Raw genomic sequence first — 21,611 nt, 5'->3', positions numbered from 1 at the left:
CTCATTAGCATACCTTATTTGCATATGCCACACCCCCTGACATCACCGGGAGTGTGTCAGAAGGCAACACCCACTGCTCAGGCTCCACTGGACTGTTTTGCATGTGTGTTGCATGTGCCCACCTCTTGGGCTCCTTACTGCTGGAGTTCTGCTCCTGTGCGCTCCTGCGGGAAATGACCCCTGGTTGAAAGTGACAAATAGCTGCAAAGGCTCTCCCCAATTTTCCCTGTCCAGTTACACCTACTGAGACACTGCACAACCAATGCTCCCTCTGAGCTCTGGAGTCTTATGAGCAAACATTTTACTTTGTGAGATGCTGGCATTAAAGCTGAGAGAGCTTTGGCTACTGCATAAATCAGTTTGCTCTGGAGCCATCCTTCCTGAGCTGAGACAAAAAACTGTGAGCCGGAGGCTAAAAAACTGTCAGCTAGCTCACATCAACTCAGCTTAGAGGGAACACTGTGCATAACTATCACCCAAACATGATATGCAAGACGTTATGGTACAGTGGCCTGGCAGTATGCTGGGGGCGATCATGCCAAAACGGTTTTACCTGCCTGCACAGTTGAGCTGTCCTTTGTGCCTTGACGGAAATCGAATGCGTAAGGGACAGGGACAGACACAGAGAGGGACGCCAAGCCACATCCCACTGTATCTGCATCTCTGTCCCACTGGCCTTGGGAGTAAGTAAAGCTTCGGCTTAACCAGGCTGGTTCCAGTGCCTGTCACTAACATCTTCACTGAAGTATTTATAGACGGAAATGAAAGGGCACCCGAGATCTGCTTTAAAAATAACTACTTTGCTTTCAAAACTTCTTTGCCAACGGCTGCTAAATACAGGGGTCCGAGAAATGCTATTACGTAGATCAACAGGGATAACTCCTAGGAGCCGGGTCTTAGATCATGACAGCATCTCAAAGAGATTGTGGGGGGAGGGGGGAGAAATCAAGCACAGCCCCCACCCGGCCATGTACATAAGTGCTACACGTCTTGCGTGACACCATTTTGCCAGATGTGCAGCGACAAGAGGAAGGCAGGGGACTTTTCTGCTGGCTTGAGCTCGTAAGGACCGATAGAAACGACGGGGAGAGGATGAGTGGAGAGAGACGCGGCTACACAAGGACACAAACATCTTCAGGCTTTTTGTGTTTGGGAGGAAATGGGAGGGGGGGGAATGCCGTGAGTGTAGCCAGCCTGGAAAAAGTGAGCAGACTCTGGGACAGAGAAGAGCAGTGTGCTTCAAAGCCAGCTGGCTAAGCCGTCAGCCAGGACTCACTGACAATCACACCTGCCCACCAGAAATGTCAACAGAAGTGGCACCACCGTTCAGGTGATTTGCAGGCTGGCTCTCAGGCCAACTTTTCCAGCCGCCTTTTCCCTCGGTAAAGCTCAACATGTACTTCTGTGGCTAGCCACAAGAGAATTCTTATGTGTCCAAGCATGTGTCCATGTGTTATGCACATGTGGGGGAAAGAAAATCTGCAAACCCTTTGCATAATGAGCATATGCACAGAGGAGGAGAGAAACCAGAATCTTACCGGGGGGGGGGGAGAAATATGTACTTGGGATCATTGAATATGGATGACTTACCCCCTTATGGTACACGCAGGCAGAGAAATTAAGTAGGGGGTGAATTTGCTCCTATGCTTTAAATGAACTTTTACTGACGTGCATTAGCAAACAAGTGTAGAACCCAAGGTGGCAGTTACTACAAATTAGTCAACATGGAGCATATTAGAACAAAACTCGAGTCCAGTGGCACCTCGAAGACCAACAAAGTTTAATTCTGGGTATAAACGTTTGTGTGCACGAAAGCTTATACCCAGAATTAAACTTTGTTGGTCTTAAAAGGTGCCACTGGACTCCAACTTTGTTCTGCTGCTTCAGACCAATACGACTACCCACCTGAACCTATCTTCATGGATTATACTAGTTTCAGGCAGGTAGCCATGTTAGTCTGTAGGAGCTGGGGGTGGGGGGTAGAGTCCAGCAGCACCTTTGAGACAAACAAAATCTTCTATAATAGAGATCCAGTAAGCTTACCTTGAACATATGGGTCAGTAACTAGAACTAAGTTGCAGAACAAACCCAAGGTCAGAGGCACAATGTCCATTTTACCTTTGTATTTTTACAGAGTATGCATAAAGATCGGGGGGGGGGATGGTGACGAGAAAGATGGAGGGAGAAGGAGAACGATAAACATTTACAATAAAGAATGTGTTGCTGGCTCAGCCGCTTATCAGTCTGCAGCACAGATTAACCGGTCATACATCCTAAAAGGAAAGGTCACGTGTCTTAACCAGTGCAGATAACCCAGAGGGCTTTGGGTTAGGGTTGCCAACCTCCAGGTCATGGCTGGAGACCTCCCACTACTACAGTTGATCTCCAGGTGACAGATCAGTTCACCTGGTGAAAATGGCCACTTTGGAAGGTGAGGTCTATGTCATTACACACCATTGATGCCCCTCCCCCTCCCCAAATCCTGCCCTCCTCAGGCTCCAGGTATCCCCCAAAATCTCCAGGTATTTCCCAACACAGAGGTGGCAAACCCAGCTTTGGGCATAAGGAGACGGCGTACTTCAATCAAGGCGTGGAAGAGGCGAACTTCCGACTTAGCTGGAGAGAGGGGCAGGTGTGCCCCTGCATGAAAAGAAAGCACAGCTGAGATGCTGGGAGAAAGACTCTGTTGGGATTGCCTAGTGAACCCTTTGGGTGCAGGACCTGTCTTCTTGGGGGATCTGATGCAGGGCAGTGGTTCAGCCACCCTGTGAGAATGCCCTGGTCTCTTGGCCTGTAAATAAAGTAAAAAGCCCCCCCCACACACACACACGGGGAACCAACCTTGGTAAATAAGCAGTGATTCCCATGTGGTAGGCTGGGGCAAGAAGAAGAAGAAGAGGAGGAGGAAGAAGAGGAAGAGGAAGGAGGAGGAGGAGAAGGAGGAGATTGGATTTATACCCCGCCCTTCACTACCCAAAGGAGTCTCTGAGCGGCTTACAAACTCCTTTCCCTTCCCCTCCCCACAACAGACACCCTGTGAGGTGGGTGGGGCTGAAAGAACTCTGACAGAAGCTGCTCTTTTTCAAGAACAGCTCTGACAGAACTATGGCTTGCCTAAGGTCATCCAGCAGGTGCAAGTGGAGGAGTGGGGAATCAAACCCGGTTCTCCCAGATTAGAGTCCGCGCACTTAACCACTACACCAAACTGGTAGGTCCCTGGTATAGAAGAGTACCGATCTAGTGATTGGAAGTGCACTAAGAACCCGTGAGGCAGATGTGAGGAAGCAGTGCACCAGCTGTTGTTCCTGGGTAACCTAGGAGACAGCTGGAAAAGCTACTCATTCCCTTTGAGGTTTTGAAAAGCGCCGGCCACAGATTTTCAGGTTTCTCTTTCGTGTGCCCAGAAACCACTAGAAACTTGAACAGTAAAGAGCTCTGGATGGAAGAGGAAGGAAACTGACCAGACTCGATGCAATGCTAAGATACCAGCGTCCATGTTTTGAAGCACTACTGCAGACATTTAGACTTCTAGACACACACACACACACATCCCTGCCGTAAAGAAAAGTGGCACCGGCAAACAGAAGTCGCATTGTTCAGAAAGCTAGCAAGACTGCAATTCCCAGTCGTTCAACGCCTCTGCAATTTCAGCATGCTCTAAACTAACTTTCGACTATCCTTAATACTTCGTGGCACTTCCCTCAAAGACAAGCAGCAGACAGGAGCAGGTAGCCTCCCCCCACCCCACCCCACCATGGAGTCTGGCCTTTTCAACAGCCGTGGCAAACCATTCAAAGATATTCAGAACTTCCCCCAACATTTACCTGGCTTCAAACACTCAACTGTGTCCCCTCTGGGCTAAAAGGAGATGGACAGAAAAGCTGAAATCTTGTCTGGGAGCTTCTCTCTCTCTCTCTCAGAGAGAGAGAGAGAGAGAGAAACACATTTCAGAATGAATTCTGCATTGCCAGCTCCGTTTTTAGGGGGGGGGGGACAGTTTCCAGGCAACAAGAATCTCCAAGACTTAGGAAAAAGGCTGGGAAGGGAAACCGGCTTCGGCTCCTCACAGGGCAGCAAAGACTTTAGAAGGCAACAGCAGAGTGCCAAAGCATGTGGGAAAACACTAAGTTGCTAAGCCCAACGGGGACAGGCCCAGCATAGACAATTACTGAAAGAATTCCGCACCATCCAGTTTCCCACATTCCCATGATGATGGGGACATCCAAAGGAAAAAGCCATCAGCCAGTGAATCGAAGAAAAGAAGAAGAGGAAGAGACTGGATTTATACCCCACCCTTCACTACCCAAGGGAGTCTCAGAGCGGCTTATAAACTCCTCTCCCTTCCCCTCCCCACAACAGACACCCTGGTGAGGTAGGTGGGCCTGAGAGAGCTCTGACAGAAACTGCTCTTTTTCAAGGACAGCTCTGACAGAACTACGGCTTGCCCAGGGTCATCCAGCCAGGTGGAAGTGGAGGAGTGGGGAATCAAACCCGCTTCTCCCAGATTAGAGTCCGCGCACTTAACCACGACACCAACCTGGCTGCCTTTTGGAAGGGTATTTTTTAAAAAGGCTCGGGGCCCCCGAGCAGGCCCCGCAGTTGCCTCTGCTGTAAAGAGAGGTGCAGGGAAGGAGCAGCAGCTGTGACGGTTGGTCTGCCTCACAGGTTCCCGGACTTATTTGGCCTACCGCCAAAAGGCTGCTTTAGATAGGGTTCTGGACTCTTCTTTCTTTATGCTTCCACCCAGGGGTCATTTCCTGCGGGAGCGCACAGGAGCGGAGCTCCGGCAGTAAGGAGCCCAGGGGCACATGCAACAAGCCCCACCCCCTACTCCCAGCAGCCCTCAGTCGGGCCACGAGGAGCAAGAAGCAGCCAGATAAGTTGCAGAGCCCCCCCCCCTCGGCCTGTCTTCAGGTACAAGCTCTTCTTCCTCTGTGAGGGCAGATCTGCACATCCCCCCATAGCTAGCAATCCAAAACAGTCCAGTGGCAGCTTTTTTTTTCCCCGATAACATTTTATTGGTATAACACAATAGTATTGAGAAAACATAACAATCAAATTTTTATAACATTAGCCAAGTTTTATTCAGGTACAAGCTCTCCCTCCTCTGCGAGGACAGATCTGCACGTTCCCTCCCCCGATAGCTAGCAATCCAAAACAATTCAGTGGAGCCTGAGCAGTGGGTGTTGCCTTCTGACACACTTCCGGTGATGTCAGGGGGTGTGGCATATGCAAATAAGTTATGCTAATGAGCTCCTGCACCTCTTTTTCTACGAAATGTCCCCTGCTTCCACCGCCCCCTTATTTGTATTCAATGCCCCCCAACTGCATCCAAGGCTCTGACCACCCACCTGGATCATTCCAGCACCCTCAGGGGGCAGTATTGCCCACTTTGGGAACCAGTGGTCTGGCTGAGGAGTTCACTTTGGGGGATGACAGGCAGAGGCTCAGCCCACCAACATTTTCCTCTTCTTTACAGTGGCTCTCCTGCAAGCCTGGTTGCCGACCACAGCTCGAAAGAAAGACTCTTATCCCTGAGGGTGTAGCAATGTGGAAGGCCACCGGTTCAAATGTCCCCCCCAGCCACAAACTCATTAGGTGGCCTAAGGCAAGCCTCACAGGGTTGTTCTGAGGATTACCAAGACGACATACGTGGCACGCATTGTACACGGAGAGCCCAATACAAATGCAAAGTATGATTAGGAGCAGCCAGGAATGTTTCACAAGTCTAGTTCCTGCTCCTAATCACCCAAGATAAAGAAACTGGAAACGCGGCTGGCTGTAAGAGACCTGTGCTCATATCAGCGAGAGCAGGAGGACTGATAAGAGACACTACTGAAGAATAGCACACAGGGTCATCTCAGGAAATAAGAGCAAGAGTCCAGGAGCACCTTAAAGACTAACCAGATTTGTGGTAGGGTATGAGTTTTTGTGAGTCACTGCTCATCCACTGCCATAAAATTTGTGTGTCTTCAAGGTGGTCCTGGACCCTTGCTCTTTTCTCTTCTTTTTTAATACTACATAGACTACAAAGAAAAGAAGGGAAGGGGAACTACAACTAAGGAGAAAGAAAAGTAACCCACACTAAACTAAAAACCCAAGAGTAGGAGATCATTACCCTGTTAGACTGCAGTTAGTAATGAAAAAAAACCTGTTAATAAACAATATACTTTGTGAGATCCTGTCTTTCTAAGCTTATGTGTTAGTTTATTACTTGTTATGAGAAGATTTCCAGAGCACCTCCTCCAGGTCTCTTCGTAAGGGCAATTTTCAGAGTCCTTCCACCTTTACATCTATGCTAATTCTCTCTAAAGTCTTGATGGCTTCTTAGACGTTCACTCGAAATTCTGCAACCCTCCTCCGTCTCCAAAGGGATAACACCGCCAATCTTAAGCCTCTTTCTTCTTGGTCTCATCCTCGGGGCCCAGTGGCATCTCACAGGCTTCTTGATCTTGAGGTCAGGTTCAAGCTCTTTTCTATCAGCCGAATTTAAGGTAACACTCTTCTACTGCTACAGACAGACGAACGTGGCTACCCATCAGGTGACAAAGGTCCTTGAAATATAATGCCAGAGGGCAAGGAGGACACCAGGACTGGCACAGCTGTGGACCCCAATGGGAAGCAGCTTCGGCCCTGCAATCTAACCTAACCGCACAAATATTGCAACTGAACTTTCGGCTGGCAGTTCTTAAGTTCATAATGCCCCCGTATACATCAACAGTGTAACCTCATTTGGAATACTGCGTACAATTCTGGCCACCACACCTCAAAAAGGACATTATAGCACTGGAAAAAGTGCAGAAAAGGGCAACTGGAATGATAAAAGGGTTGGAACACTTTCCCTATGAAGAAAGGCTAAAGCGCTTGGGGCTCTTTAGTCTGGAGAAATGACGGCTGAGGGGTGACATTATTAAGGTTTATAAGATTATGCGTGAGATAGAACAGGTAGAGAAAAGTACTTTTCTCCCTTTCTCACAATACAAGAACTCATGGGCACTCCATGAAATTGCTGAGCAGTTGGGTTAGAATGGACAAAAGGAAGTCCTTCTTCACCCAAAGAGTGATTAACACGTGGAATTCACTGCCACAGGAGGTGGTGGTGGCTACAAGCACGGACGGCCTCAAGAGGGAATTGGATAAACATATGGAGCAGAGGTCCATCGGTGGCTATTAGCCACAAGGTATAGATAGGAACTCTCGGTCTGGGGCACTGTGATGCTCTGTATTCTTGGTGCTGGGGGGGGGGAACAGTGTCCTGGCCCCACTGGTGGACCTCCTGATGGCACCTGGTATTTTTGGCCACTGTGTGACAGTGTTGGACTGGATGGGCCATTGGCCTGATCCAACAGTGGCTTCTCTTATGTTCTTAATTTCCAGTCTCAAGGTAGATACCAGTTGTGGTAAACTCACACCAGTCAAACTAGTTAAAGTTACTCAGCGCAGTGTTCCTCATCCAAGTCAAGAAATCTCCCCCCTTAGAAAGGCAATGAGTAGATGACACAGCGTGTTCCCCACCACATCCCCTCTGCTGGATCCAAATTCCAGACGCAGCAGAAAGCCAGATGTGCACCTGTTCCTCGTGTGCCACAGGACTGACTGCTCGGCACGAAAGGTTCCAGGCTTAAGCCTGTGTGTCCAGCGGAGGACAAAGAACAGCAGAAGCCAAAGAACGACAACCCATGTTTTGCCTTTGGGTCCTGTGAACTTGAGGAATCTCCCAGTTTTTCCTGGGAAAGAACAAGGATGCAAAAACCTCGACATTAGAGGTGATCTCTGGAGTTGCTAGCATTTGGAAAGAGAGGTGGTGACTTTCATCTGCAAAACCCCCACGACGAGTCCCCAAAGTAGTTTTAGAAATTCCGAAAAGATTTCCTTTGACATTCAAGTGCTGCCTCATCTTCGGAGGTGCAAGAGAGTGACCCTTGCAAAATGCACTGAAGTCTGGAATGCTACTTTCTCTGTAGAACCTTTGGCTAGCCTAGCTCAAAACACTGCAAATGTGCAATCAATACTTGATAATTATTCAGTAAGTACAAAACTACAAATCACACATTAACAGTAATATCATGTTTTACAGATGGGATGGACGAAATTCCCCGGAGTTGGTGTTCCGTTTCGTGACGTTTCTGATGTTCATTCATGTTGTATGATCAGCCCGCAATTGACACTATGGTTTGACAATACAACATGAATGAACATCAGACAATGTTAAGAGGATAAAAGGGGTGTGTGTGGACCAGTGCTCTAAGCTGTGGAGTCTTGTGAGCAAAAATTCCACTTTGTGAGCTACTGGCATTAAAGTTGTGAGCAGGAGATTTGGCTGCTGCATAAATTAGTTTGCTCTGGAGGCATCCTTCCTGAGCGAAGACAAAAACCTGTGAGCCCGAGGCTACAAAACTGTGCACTAGCTCACACTAACTCAACTTAGAGGGAACACTGGTGTGGACCAATGTTCCCTCTAAGCTGTGGAGCCTCGTGAGCAAAAATTATACTCTGTGAGCTACTGGCATCAAAGTTGTGAGCGAGCGACTTGTCTACTGCATAAATTAGTTTGCTCTGGAGCCATCCTTCCTGAGCTAAGACAAAAATAGGTGAGCGGGAGGCTAAAAAACTGTGAGCTTGCTCACACTAACTCAGCTTAGGGGGAACACTGGTGTAGACTGAAAGTTCCTCGGGAAAAGAAAAAGGGAGAGGGTGGGTGGTGGTGGTGCTTTGGTAACCTCTTTTCATGTCAATTTGTAATCAGAAGGTCCCAGGAAAGCCAGTCGCGGCTTTGAAGTACATCAACTGCTGCTCCCTTTCATGGGATAATTCCAGGTGGAAGGCCCACAAGCCCCTGACACAAGGAGAAAGGGGATTCTGTTTCCTAAGAAGAAATGGGTGAAATGCTGCAGCTACAACATGACCAAAGGCCCCTTTGTCACAATGATGCAGTGCAAAAAAACCCACAAACCAGACAGACAGCACCCGCTTATGAATTATGAACGTACAGAGTCACCACATCCCACGTTCCCTGCTCAAAGCCCAGCGTCGGCACTTTAGCCGGGAAGGACACAGGTGCTGCCAAGGTCAGAAGTCCCACAGCCAGAGAGACAACACAGGTACTTACAAGAGGCAGGGAAATGCATTGGTGGGAAGCCTGCAGAAGCCACCTGGCTGCAATGCCGCTCTCTGCACCTAGCCGGGAACTTCTACAGAAAGCACCATGTCTAGAGCGAAGGTGGCCTGCACAAGAAACCTCCAACTGGCCAACCAAGTTGGCCATGTGGCACACTGTAAAAGCTGGGGCACCCCTCCGTGTCCCTTTGAGGTGCCTCAAGGGAAAATTCCTTCTAGCCCTCAGATACAGTGAGCATCTTCCAAGCCTTTGCAGGTATGCACCTTCTTTGCTCTTCTCCTTCCCTCCGGCACTGCCTAACTGGGCATTCTATCCAGGCCCCAGCGCAGATGTTGGGAAAGACCTGTCTGTGGTTCCGAACCTGGAAAGCCGCTGCCACTCAAAAAGGAGGACAGCATCCTATCCCTAGGTGGAGCAGAGGCCCACCTTGACCGAAGACAGCTTCATAAATCCAAGGGCTAGCTAGACCATTTCTAATCTCAATCCACTATGGCCACGCCTTCACAAGGTAAAGGCAATATGCTAACTATGCTAACAGGGTAAAGACTAACTATGTTCCTTTAAGAGTAATTCTAGAAGGCCATTCATGTTCCTCCATAGCGGCAAAAACAGTGGCAGCCACTTAACAGACTGACACGTTGGTTACAAATGCCAATGAAAGCATCACCACATTTGAGGAGCTACCGGAATCCTTTGCTGCTTATTTCAAAACAGATATCCTGAGCAAAGTGATGGTACAAGTTATGACTAGGAAAAAAGGCACAGGAGGTGATTGGAAAAATCAGAGACTACTGATGCCCTGTTCTGCATTTTATCAGAACTAGAATGCCCTTGCTGAAGGAGAAATCATTCCGAGAAATGAACACTTTACGAAACTACTATATTTTTGAACTTAAGTGAGATTCCTGCGAGAAAACCACTGACTAAAATACAATTCAGCCATGCAATATGTTTTGTTACACAGTTGTTTTGTAAATATCATTTGCACTATTCCCTCTTGATTGTCGTTAACCTGTTATATATTGTGGTATGCACGTTAAAAATTAATAAAAAGTTAAAATTTTTTAAAAAAGAACTAGAATGCCTGGAAGACAATTGGAAGACACGACAAAGGAAGGAATGTTATAAAACCAGCTGATGAAGGAGGGGAAATGCCGATGGTGAGACTTGCCTGTCTGAGCCAGCGTTGTGTAGTGAGGTTGAACCAGGACCAGGAAGACCCAAGTTCAAATCCCAGGCCAGCTCACGGGCCCCGTCAGCCTCATCCACCTCGCAGTATTATTATGAAGATACAATGCAGGAGGACAGAATTAGACATGCCACCTTGAGTTCCTTTGGGAAAAGGTGGAATTAAAAAGTCACGGATAATAGATCCATGCGCTCACCTATTTCTCTCCGATTTCCTCAGAGCCGGAGTGTTCTAGAGCACAAACGTCCCCAGCATTCTAAAGTCTAGCAATTGTGACGTGAACCTGCCACCTTTCCTCATACTGCAAGGAGAAGAGTTCTAGGCTATCTGTTACCATTCAGAGAGAAGAGAAAACGGCATTCTAAAAAGGTGAGGGTCTCATCCAGACTGGAAACTCTCAAATAATCATCATGGGTCCCTCCCCTTAAGAGCTCTAAGGATTCTTCGATCCAAAGAACGCTAACGGCTGACACATTTTGGGGGGGAAATGGCAAATGAACCCAGTGTGTAGTCTAAAACACGTCTAAACGGAGAGCCGGTGTGGTGTAGTGGTTAAGAGCGTCAGACTAGTGTCTGGAAGACCCAACTTCGAATGCCCACTCTGCCTTGGAAGCTCACTGGGTGATCTTGGGCCAGCCACGCCCTCTCAGCCTGACCAACCCTCACAAGGGCTGTGGTGAGGATAAAATGGAGGAGGGGGGAATTATTTACTTATTTACATTTTTGAATCACCTAATCCCCACAGTTGTGGGGGCTCTAGGCAACGTACAAATTTAAAAAGCAATAAAACCGTAGAATCATTATCGAAATATATACTTCAGGGATTAAAAACCAAGAGGCGAAATTTTGTGATTCCCTCCCACTATCGGGACTGTGTTACCTCATGCGTACGGGCGGGAGGAATTAGAGGTGTCAAATCCTTCAGGGGACAGAGATCCAGGAAGGGTGCCAGCCACAGTGTGAGCCATCGCTGTCCTCAACGAAACGCCTGGTGGAAAAGCCCGGCCTGGCAGGCCCTGCGGAATGGCATAAAGTCCCACAGGGCCCTGATGTTATTTGGCAGAGACCCGGAGATCATTGAACTGACTGCTAAGTTTCTTCATGGTTTTATAAAACGGAAGAATGATCCTGATCATATTAATGATTCTTAAATTATAATTTTTTAAAAAACCCACAAAACCCCCCTTAAGTTTAAAAGTTTAGAATTCAATTTATTTTACGATTCAGCTATCTTCTGTATGGTCAAATCTAGCTTGTGACAACTTGAGGTATGTTATAGGCCTGACATATCCTTGGAACGGTTTACCACAATTATCTATTTTTATAATTTCTACTGGATTGTGTTAATACTGGGAATCGCTTTTTTTCTAATATTGTATGCCAATAAAAGGTATTTGACTTTGACTTTATTTGGCAGAGAGTTCCACCAGGTCGGGGCCTGGGCTGAGAAGGCCCTGCTTGAGGACCGCCGGATCTCTCAGGGGCTGAGGACCCCCAGCAGGGTGTTCTGTGAAGAGCAGAGCGCTCTCCTGGGGGTATAACCGGAGGAGGCGGTCCTGTAGATATGTTGGTCCCAGACCCGTCAAGGCCTTAAATGTCAAAGCCAAAACTCTGAAATGTCGTAAGCTGCTTTGGGTCCCCAGTGGGGAGAAAGACATGATATAAAAACATTTTACAAAACATGTCCCGTTGTCCTCTGCCGTACACAGGGTTTCTCTGCAGACCACTCAGTGCAGAAAGGAGTTCTTCAAGGCCAGACACTTGAAAGCTGTTGATCCAGCATCTCAATACGGGAGGGGCAACAGACCAACTTTGTTACAATATGCATTTCCCACCAGGCGATAACATTCCCCATGCAACAAGGAGAGATGATCCTTTGCCACAGGTAATAGTTATTAAGGAGCAGTTTTTAATTCCCAGTCCAGTTAGGCAGCACCTAGAAACCCAGGCACAACTACAGGTCCAAGGAAAGCTAATTGGCCGTTTGTGAGTGGGTCGTCAGTTATTCGCAAAAAGCAGACTGTTAGACCTCTCCTGCCTCCAATAGGTATGAGAGCAATAGATCCACTTCCAAAACAGAATGGTGTCCTGTTACCAGAGTGTCCATCAGGGAGGTTGAATAGAGAACCTGCAATTGGTTAATTAAGTCAACGCTTTAATTGAATCATGACCCCATTACTTTTGAAAATATAAGGCTGAGACGTCCCTTGGAGAGGGGCAGGGGCCGTGGCCCCAAGAGGGAGCAACAGAAAGGGGAAAGGAAGACAAGAAAAGACCCCCGGAGGAAATACAAAAAGGATGACAGCTGCATCGCTATTCCCTCCCAAGAAGAAGCTCCAAGCGGGGGGTCGGGGGTCAGCATCTACTGCTCAGAAGTTCAGCGCTGTATTATTACTGTCAATTTAAAAAAACCAAAAAGGGAAAATCTGAGGACAGACTGCTGGAGCAACATGGACGTTCTCGAGAGGAAGGGGACATCAGTGACACCCAGTAAAGGGTACGGAGGCGGGGCAACTTGGGGGAGGGGCTCCCAAGCCCAGCACCAAGGGCTGAAAGTGCCCCTCACCTCTTGGCCTGGGGGAAGCCCCCCTCCAGGCAGCCCAAGCAAACATCCTGCCGTCCTCCAGATCAGCGTTCCCTCTAAGCTGAGTCAGTGTGGGCTAGTTCACAGTTGTTTAGCCTCTGGCTCACAGATTTTTGCCTTAGCTCAGAAAAGATGGCTCCAGAGCAGACTAATTTATGTGGTAGCCAAATCGCTTACTCACAACTTTACTTCCAGTTAGGGCTGCCAAGTGGGGGCGGGGGGCGGGTAAACCCCCGCTTTGGAGACCCGATTTCCACCGCCACGGAATCGGGCCCTGGGGGGAACCCCACCCCCGCGTGCGCGTCACCAGGAAGTGACCTGGGCACGCCGGGCACGCTGGGGGCGTGGTTTTCCCTTGTATGGCCGTGGCCCCGCTCCCAGCGTGCCTGGCGTCCTCCCGTCACTTCTGGGTGACGTGCGTGCGGCGTGCGCACGCGCACAAGACGCCGTCCAGGAGCCCCCCCCCGTTCCCGGCGAAGATACACTTGGCAACCCTACTTCCAGTAGCTCACAAAGTAGAATCTTTGCTCCCAGGACTCCATAGCTTAGAGGGAGCATTGCTCAAGACTCATTTCAGATGCGAGTCATGCCTGAGCGGTAATGAGATGCAGGAATGTGTCTTCTTCCCCCCCCCTTGGCTTCCTTCTTTTTGCCCTGCGGGCTTTTTCCACTTGGCCTCCCCTCCCTACTTTTGCAGGAAATAAAACAAAAGCAGCATTACCAAGGACATTGTCTCCCCCAGCTGCCCCTTAGGAATAGGAACACAGGCCCCTCACCCTGTGGCTGGCTTCTGCTATCTGCACTTCAGGCCTCTGTGCTGCCGATGGACGTTGTCTCCAAGAGCTGGATCCTGAGCGGGTGCTGAAGGGACGCATTCCCCAGGAGCCATGGGAGCAGCTTCCCTGAAAGAAACACACAATATTGACTCGCAAACGCTGCAGGGGTGGGATTCACCTGAAATGCTTGGTGGAGGTACACAGACACGGAGCCCGGAAGCAGCCGCCGTTGCCAAGAGCAGAGCGACAAGATCCATTTTCACCCAAATATATATATATTTTAAGTGTGCAAAAAAGTTCATTATCCTTGTAACAGACGTTGCAGCTTCTGTCACTATGACTGGGGGAGTGAAGGAGCAGCAAAAGCCGGTAACAGGGGAGCAAGGACTTATTTTGGAACTACCCCCTTTGCCGTGCGGAGGGGGGAGGCAATAAAGCCGACCGGCTGGGAGGTGACACCCTTCACTTCTTTTTGGGTTGGAAGTTTGGAGAAGAGAGGACGGGAAGCATTTTAAAGCTTAAAACCTCCTGAAGGTTTGATACTGTTTCCCTCAAATCCGTTAACTAAGATAGATTCAGGTGGGTAGCCGTGTTGAATAAAACTCTGTTGGTCTTAAAAGTGCCACTGGACTCAAACTTCCTTCCATTAACTAAGAGCCAGTGTGGAGCAGTGGTCAGAGCGTTGGATGAGGATTCTGGACCACCCAGGCTGAAGCCACTGCTCAGACAGCGAAGCTCGCTGGGTGACCTTGGGCCAGTCACAGATTCTCATAAGTCTAAGTGCCCTCACCAGGTTGTTGTTGTTTGTGAAGACAAAATGTAGGAGGAGAAAACACTGTTGTAAGCAGGGGTCATTTCCTGCGGGAGAGCACAGGAGCGGAGCTCCGGAAGTGAGGCCAGGGGGCGAGCACATGCAACAAGCCCTGCCCCCTGCTCCCAACAGCCCTCAGTCGGGCCACGAGGAGCAAGAAGCAGCCAGGTAAGTTGCAGAGGCCCCCCCCCCCCGGCCCACCTTCAGGTACAAGCTCTCCCTCCTCTGCGAGGGCAGACCTGCACGTTCCCCCCCCCCCAATAGCTAGCAATCCAAAACAGTCCAGAGGAGCCTGAGCGGTGGGTGTTGCCTTCTGACACACTTCCGGTGATGCCAGGGGGTGTGGCATATGCAAATAAGTTATGCTAATGAGTTATGCTAATGAGCTCCTGCACCTCTTTTTCAACAAAATGACCCCTGGTTGTAAGCCACTGTTGGTCCCCAACTGGGGGGGAAATGGAGGAAAAAATACCTAAATTCAACCAAAATGGAATCCCAGACATTAATCAGGTGTAATGGTTTGGCAATTTTCTGATATCTATGAAGCTATGCTACGTTTCTAATTGGGCACCTCCTATCCGTCCTTCTCCTCATCCAGGATCATCGCTGCTCTCATTTCTAAAGACAATTAAAATAAACCCCGGCAAATCGCATTTAAGTTCCCAGATGAGAAAGAATCAAAACACACAGAGAAAACGGGAAGCAACCACATGGCTACTGCTTCTGAAACCCCTAACTAAAAAACAATTCCATCGATCTTCTGCCACCACAAGAGTCAATCGTCCAATCTAGTGTGGGTGGTGCCCTGTGTCACGCTTGTAAACAGGAACCTGCCTGGTCACCTATTGTGAGAAAGAGTCACCTCCAGGTGACCAGGCAAGAAAACGTAACAGATGGATGGTTCTTCCCCTTTTCAAGTCATTGATGAGGAATACCAGGTATGCTGCGTCAACAGCTTGTGGGCTTATTTCTCAGGCTGCCATACGGGGGCGACAAAAAGGTGATTGTGGATACCGTTTGCTTGATTAATATATTAAAAACATTCATGACCTGCTTTTCTTCCTTGCAGAGCTCCAGGAGGCTTACAACTAGTGTTCCCCCTAAGCTGAGTTAGGGTGAGCTAGCTCAGTTTTTTAGCCCCCGGCTCACAGATTTTTGCCTTCGCTCAGGAAGGAGGGCTCCAGAGCAGACTAATTTATGCAGGAGCCAAATGGCTCGCTTGCAACTTTAATGCCAGCAGCTCACAAAGTAGAATCTTTGCTCACAGGACTCCACAGCTTAGAGGGGGCACTGCTTACAACACAGATAAAATACACCAAACAAAATACATAAAAACAAAAAATTCAAAATCACAATTCAGGACTGCTAGTAAGCTTAACCAAACCATCTTCAACTGCCTCCTAAGGACTGAAAGGGAGGGGACCAGGCACATGTTCCTGGGCAGCCACTGAAAAGGATCTCGCTTGTGTACCTATCAAACGTGATGTTTTGATTGCTGGGACAGTCAGAGGGGCCTCCCTCGGACAGGAAGAAGAGGGTCCTTCAGCAACCCAGGCCCCAAGCCACGTAGGGCTTCAAAAGTCAAAACCTGCACCCTGAATTAGGTTTGGGAGTGGATCGGTAGCCAGTGCGATTGCTGTAGTATTGGGGTCACATGCTCCTAATAGCTGGCCCCAACTAGTAGTTTGGCTGCAGCAGTCTGTACTCACTGCAGCCTCCGAAAACTCTTCAAGGGTAGCCCCAAGTAGATGACTCTGACAAGCAAGCCAAACCACATGCTTGAGAGAAGGGGGGGGGGACAAAAAAACTGACCAGTTTCACTGGTCATGCTATTCAAACCCAACCCCCCCCCCCAAGAGCGGCAAATCAGCTCAGCCCAAAGAGTCAGCCAAACTCACCCAACGACTTTCCCCACAGGAACTGAGAAATTAGTCCCTTACCACCACCACTGAAGACCTTTGGTAGCAGAGTTATTTGTCCTAATGGGGCTAATGTGACACGTGGGACGAGTTTTAATAGCTGCAAGAACCTTTAATTACAGTTCTCCAACCGGTCTTTTAGCCGTAGCTGCAGGTGAGGCCACAAACCATGCCAGGCGGCTGCAGGTGTGGCCCCGGCGAACTCACATTCCATTCAAGTCAACGGCACAAACCTAACGTGCCACCGAATAACCGATTTGGGCCTGCCTCGTGCATGCAAAGGTATGAGGTGCTGAATGATGCAGGAATGGCCCGAGGCGGCAGGATGGAGGATCATGAATGCTCACGCACACTGGAATGCTCCCCTATGGTAAAAACTCCCTACAAAAAGAAACCTGCAGTGCAAAAGTGCTGAGGAAGTGTCATGCCTTTCTCCCTGCCACGCTGGCTTTCCATCTGCAAGGATTTCCATTCCCTAAGTCCCTGTGCATCACCAGGCAGCCATCTGCTGGCTATCCCACCACTTGGGCTTGTCTGGCATTGGCCAAGGCCCGAGGCCTTTTCTATTGCGGCTCCTGCTCTTTGGAGATCCTTGGAGATCTTCGGAAGGCACTGCAAGGCCCGCCTGTTTACCAGGACTTTTCAAGAGGGTATGAACTGGCGGGCATCTTGCCCTGACATGAATAACCCAGACTCGTCTTGGTCCGCATGTGGATGGGAGACCACCAAGGACCTCCAGGTTCGCTGCTCCAAGGAAGGCGACAGCAAACCACCTCTGAATGTCTCTTGCCTTGGAAGCCCTGTGGGTCGCCATAGGCTGACTGCAACTCGATGGCAAAGTAAAAAACAAACAAACCGGTTTTAAACTCAAAATGTCAAAAGGAAGGTCTTCAGTTCTAACCCTGACATCTGAGGCCAGAGCAGAAGACCATAACTAGGTATAGTGACAGAGAGCTAGGGCAGAGGCCATTTGCCTCCCCCCAGTTTCAGTGAGCGCAGAAGAATAGATTCTTTTGAACTATGGTGCTGGAGAAGACACTTGGGAGTCCCTTGGACTGCAAGGAGATCCAATCAGTCAATCCTAAAAGAAACCAACCCTGACTGTTCCCTGGAAGGCCAGATAATGAAACTGAAGCTCAAATACTGTGGCCACCCAATGAGAAGGGAGCACTCCCTGGAGAAGACCCTGATGCTGGGAAAGACTGAAGGTCAAAGAAGATGGGGCCGGCAAAGGATGAGATGGTTAGACAGTGTCATCGATGCAATGAACATGAAATTGAGCCAACTTCAGAGGATGGCGGAAGACAGGAAGGCCTGGTGTGATCTGGTCCATGGGGTCGCAAAGAGTCGGACTCGACTGTGCGACTGAACAACAACAACAAGTTCCAGCGACATGGTAGTGAGGATCTGTTGCTTTGTAATTCAAAGAGCTTTCCCCTAAATGTAAGGGACATCAGTTGTAACTAATGGGCCAGGAAGATTTTCTCCCACAGAAAAAGCTGGTACCATAAGAAGCAGGCTTGGTAGCTGGGAATCACAGATGTCATAGCATCAGAGGTTCCTACCAAAGTTATTAAGTTTCCTGCAGTGGGGGGCAGAGTGGGATGCGTGCTGTGTTTTGCCCAGAGCAGTTTCAACAATGTCACATTGCAGTGTTTTATACTGATTGAGTAAGCCACCCTGAGCCGGCTCTGCTGGAAGGGCGGGGTAAAAAACCAATAAATAAATAAATAAATAACTTATCATTGTTAAGTCTCCTTGAATCACAAGGAAAGGCAGGAGATTCAAGTTCAAGTTAGCCTTTATTGGCATAAAATAGCAGTACAAGTTATACAATTTCAGGAAACAGTTAAAACACCTACAAAAATCTATGACTCGATATTGTGCAATTAGGAGCTGATAAGGATGTTCTATCTCTAGGAACCTTTGGCGCAGCTTTAAAGCCAAACAGAGAAACGTAGCCACCTTCTCAGTGGTGTCGGGACCGAGATCTTTTAAAAGTCTGTGGACCTTGAGTGCATCAGAGCAATCCGCCATACTGGTTAGAAAGTCAGGAGATATAAATAAATAATTGTCTATGGACGTAAGAGAGAAGCCGTGTTAGATCAGGCCAGTGGCCCACCCAGTCCAATCCTCCGTGTCACAGAGTGGCCAAAATCCAGGTACCGTCAGGACATCCACCAGTGGGGCCATTCAGAGCTGGAACCCACCAGCTGAAGTGATCTATTCTACTGCTTGATGCCTCCGCCCTCTCATGACCGCACTCTCTTGCACGTGAGAATGAGGCCTAAGAAGGCATCATTACCCACCCCGAGACTTTCGGTCAGGTCAGGCTACAAATCAAGCACGCTACTGTGCATCCTATCAACGATGGCTAAAACAGATGCACTGACGAGGCCTTTATTTAAAACTCTACGACAGACAGAAAGGGCTCTGCTGGACATGCCTCATTTCTAAACCAGGATGCTTCTGGGAAGCTCAACAGCGGGGGAACCAACAGCCCTCCCCGGCACTTGTTGATCAGAGATAGACTGCCTCTGAACATGGAGGGTTCCCCATTTGGCTGACTTGGCTCAGAGTCATCAACAGGCTTATCCTTTGCAAAATTGCCTAACCCCCTTTCAAAGCCACCACACCCTGTGACAGAACATCTTCCGTGCTGTCCAGACAAGTAGTTTCTTTTGTCTGCCTCGAACATAAGGACATTATAGAGCAACTTCCTCCTGGCCTAACGTCACCGGGGACAGAGAAACCACTCTCATCACACCATCTTTTATAAACCTATGAAGCTTATGCCTGTATCCCAAGTTATTATAACAATACTTTCTCACTGGACTGGGTTTCCTTTTTTCCTCCTGGTGAAACACCCAAAAGGGAGGTACATTTGATAGCAGCCAAACCCCAAGACACACAGTTCCAAAAAAGGATAAAGATGCAGGATTCCTCAGCCACTTCTTCTTGACTAGCCGCGAGAGACAAAAATCAAGCGCTCAGTGCTAATCTCAAGAAAGGCAGGCAGGTCCTGCATGTCATCCATCCCTGCCTGAAGCCAGCTTCCTGGAATTGCCACAACTGGTGTCCCGCTTGTGTATGCAGTTTATTTTCCTTCCCCCGCACTGCAAGGAGGTAGTAACCCCAGATGACTCTCTCTCTCTCTCTGCGTAAGCGGAAAAACTCCACAACCCTTAAGAGAGACAAAGCCTCTGCAACACACATAACACAAACTCGGTTGTTGCAGCAACCACTCCCCCCAGGGCTGGCAGGCCCAGGCGAACCAAACCCAAAAGGCAGGAGACAGCCAAAGGCATCTGGCAACACCAGACACCACTGTTAACACTTCAGAGCAAGAGAGATCCGGTGCTGGGGAGGGAAGAGACAGATTTAATAGCAGAAATTCAGCCACTCCCTCCACAAAGTCCCCCACAGGCTCCAAACCCTTTCCTGCCTGTGTCCTCCGTTCCCACACCCTGATCTTTGCCTTTTCCACCCTGCCTTCCTCCTGCAGACGTCTCCTTTCCCCTTCTTACTCCTCGTTTCTCCCTGGTCTGCCCCTCTAGTTGCACCCCCACTTGGCCAACTGACCTCCACGGGCCCTCTCTTCAGGCAACCCCTCCACGTGCCTTCTCGGTTGCCCCCTTTTACTGCTCCAGCCCTGTGAGGAAACCCCTCCCACAAACAAACAAATAAACAGGGACTAGTAACTAGTAGCTGTGGTGGCTCAAGTGGTCAAGACACTGAACTGCAGGCTGTGGAAGGTCGGTAGTTCAGCAGTTCGAGACCAGAGTGTGCCGCATGATGGAGTGAGCGCCCGTCTCTGGCCCCAGCTCCTGCCAACCTAGCAGTTCGAAAGCAAGAAATTGCAAGTAGTTAAATAGGTACCACTTCGGTGGGAAGGTAACAGCGTCCCGTGCGCCTTGGTGTTTAGTCATGCCGGCCTTTGAAACGAAGATGAGCGCTGCAACCCTAGAGTCGGATTCGACTGGCTTTCGAGCAAGGGAACCTTTACCTTTTTACCATAGTCCCGGCTCCCACACTCCCTTCTCCAGCCTGCTTGCGGCTGGCTCACAGCCTGACTCACCGGTCCGCATGCATCAGCCAAGCCGCTTCCTATCATGTCCCCAGCCAACTTTCAGTCCTCCCCCAGCTCCCACTTCCCTTCGCTTGCTCAGCAGCCCCTGAAGTTTCCGGCAACAAGTGTGCCAGAGGGTGTCCCGTCCCCCGCCCACAGACTTTGAAAGAATTTCTCCCTTAAAAGACAGCCCGGTCTTGAAGCACAGGCAGAGTTGGCTTCTTCGCAGCCTCTGTCCCTCGGAATCTTTCCGTTTTTATTGCAATTCTCACTCCCTCTCAAATTTGCATTCGCTGCTCCCCTGTTAGCACAATAAGTTTCCAAGGCAGGGCTTGGAGAATGATCTGGTCCCATTCCCCAACTTGTACAGCCTCCTTTTATCTTTTTTTTTAATCCCCGTAGGGATATTTTTTATTTTGCATATACTACAAACTACAAAGAAATATAGGGGAGGGACTACAACTAGGGATAAAGAAAAGCAAACCACACTAGACTAAAACCCCAAGAGAAGATCTTTTCACTGATAGTAAATATGTTAGTACCATTAGTTTTATTATCACAATATACTCGTTGAGTTCTTGCTTATAACAATTCGCTTCTTGTATGTTATTTTGTTAGTTGTTATGAGAGAAGTCTCTGATCATCTTATTCTTTGCTTCAAAAGGCCATTTTCCAAGTCCTTCTGCCTTTACTTCGGCTTTCTGTCTCTAAAATCGTATACCACTCTGGCAGGTCCTGCACCCTTTTCTGCTGCAGAATCCTCTTCCGTTCCCAAGGTAGCAGAGTCACTCGACTTCGATTCTCCCTCCTTAGACTCATCATCTGTCCCCAGCTGACGTTTCAAAAATTCTTTAGCTTTAAAAGTGGAGTCTATCTTCTCCCTTCTACCGTTGATCTTAAAGATGAAACCCTCCGGAACCGCCCATCTGTACAATATTCCATTCGTTTGAAGAAAATAAATTAATTCCTTGTAATTTTTCCTCTTTTGTCTAATTTCAAATGGAATATCCTTTAAAGTTTTAATAGTTAATTTCCCATTTTCAGTGGAGTTGCTGATGTTGCTTTTAAAATGGCATCTCTGGTTTGTCTTCTTGAAAACTTGACCACTATTTCTCCAGGTAGGCTATTTTTTTTTAATATAGTTG

General features: G+C 48.7%; 1 protein-coding gene across 3 annotated transcripts in view; it reads right to left on the bottom strand.

Moving 5' to 3' along the window:
- LRRC8A (leucine-rich repeat containing 8 family member A) overlaps positions 1 to 21,611 on the bottom strand; it is a 58,003-nt gene that overhangs the window by 33,075 nt on the left and 3,317 nt on the right. The window contains exons 1-2 of one of the 3 annotated variants that reach the window (XM_015417424.1): positions 20,476 to 20,510; positions 13,668 to 13,793 (exon numbers count right to left, since the gene is read on the bottom strand). The gene's annotated coding sequence lies outside the window, so the exon portion shown is untranslated. Of the gene's footprint in view, positions 1 to 13,612; positions 13,794 to 20,475; positions 20,511 to 21,611 lie in introns of those variants that run through there. The other 2 variants (XM_015417423.1, XM_015417425.1) reach the window with 2 other exon arrangements.

The sequence above is a fragment of the Gekko japonicus genome, unplaced genomic scaffold (assembly GCF_001447785.1).
Source record: "Gekko japonicus isolate JY-2015 unplaced genomic scaffold, Gekko_japonicus_V1.1 scaffold2647, whole genome shotgun sequence".
Classification (NCBI taxonomy): domain Eukaryota; kingdom Metazoa; phylum Chordata; class Lepidosauria; order Squamata; family Gekkonidae; genus Gekko; species Gekko japonicus.
The sequence above is the reverse complement of the archived record's forward strand: the minus strand, read 5'-3'. Positions and strand labels throughout refer to the sequence as shown.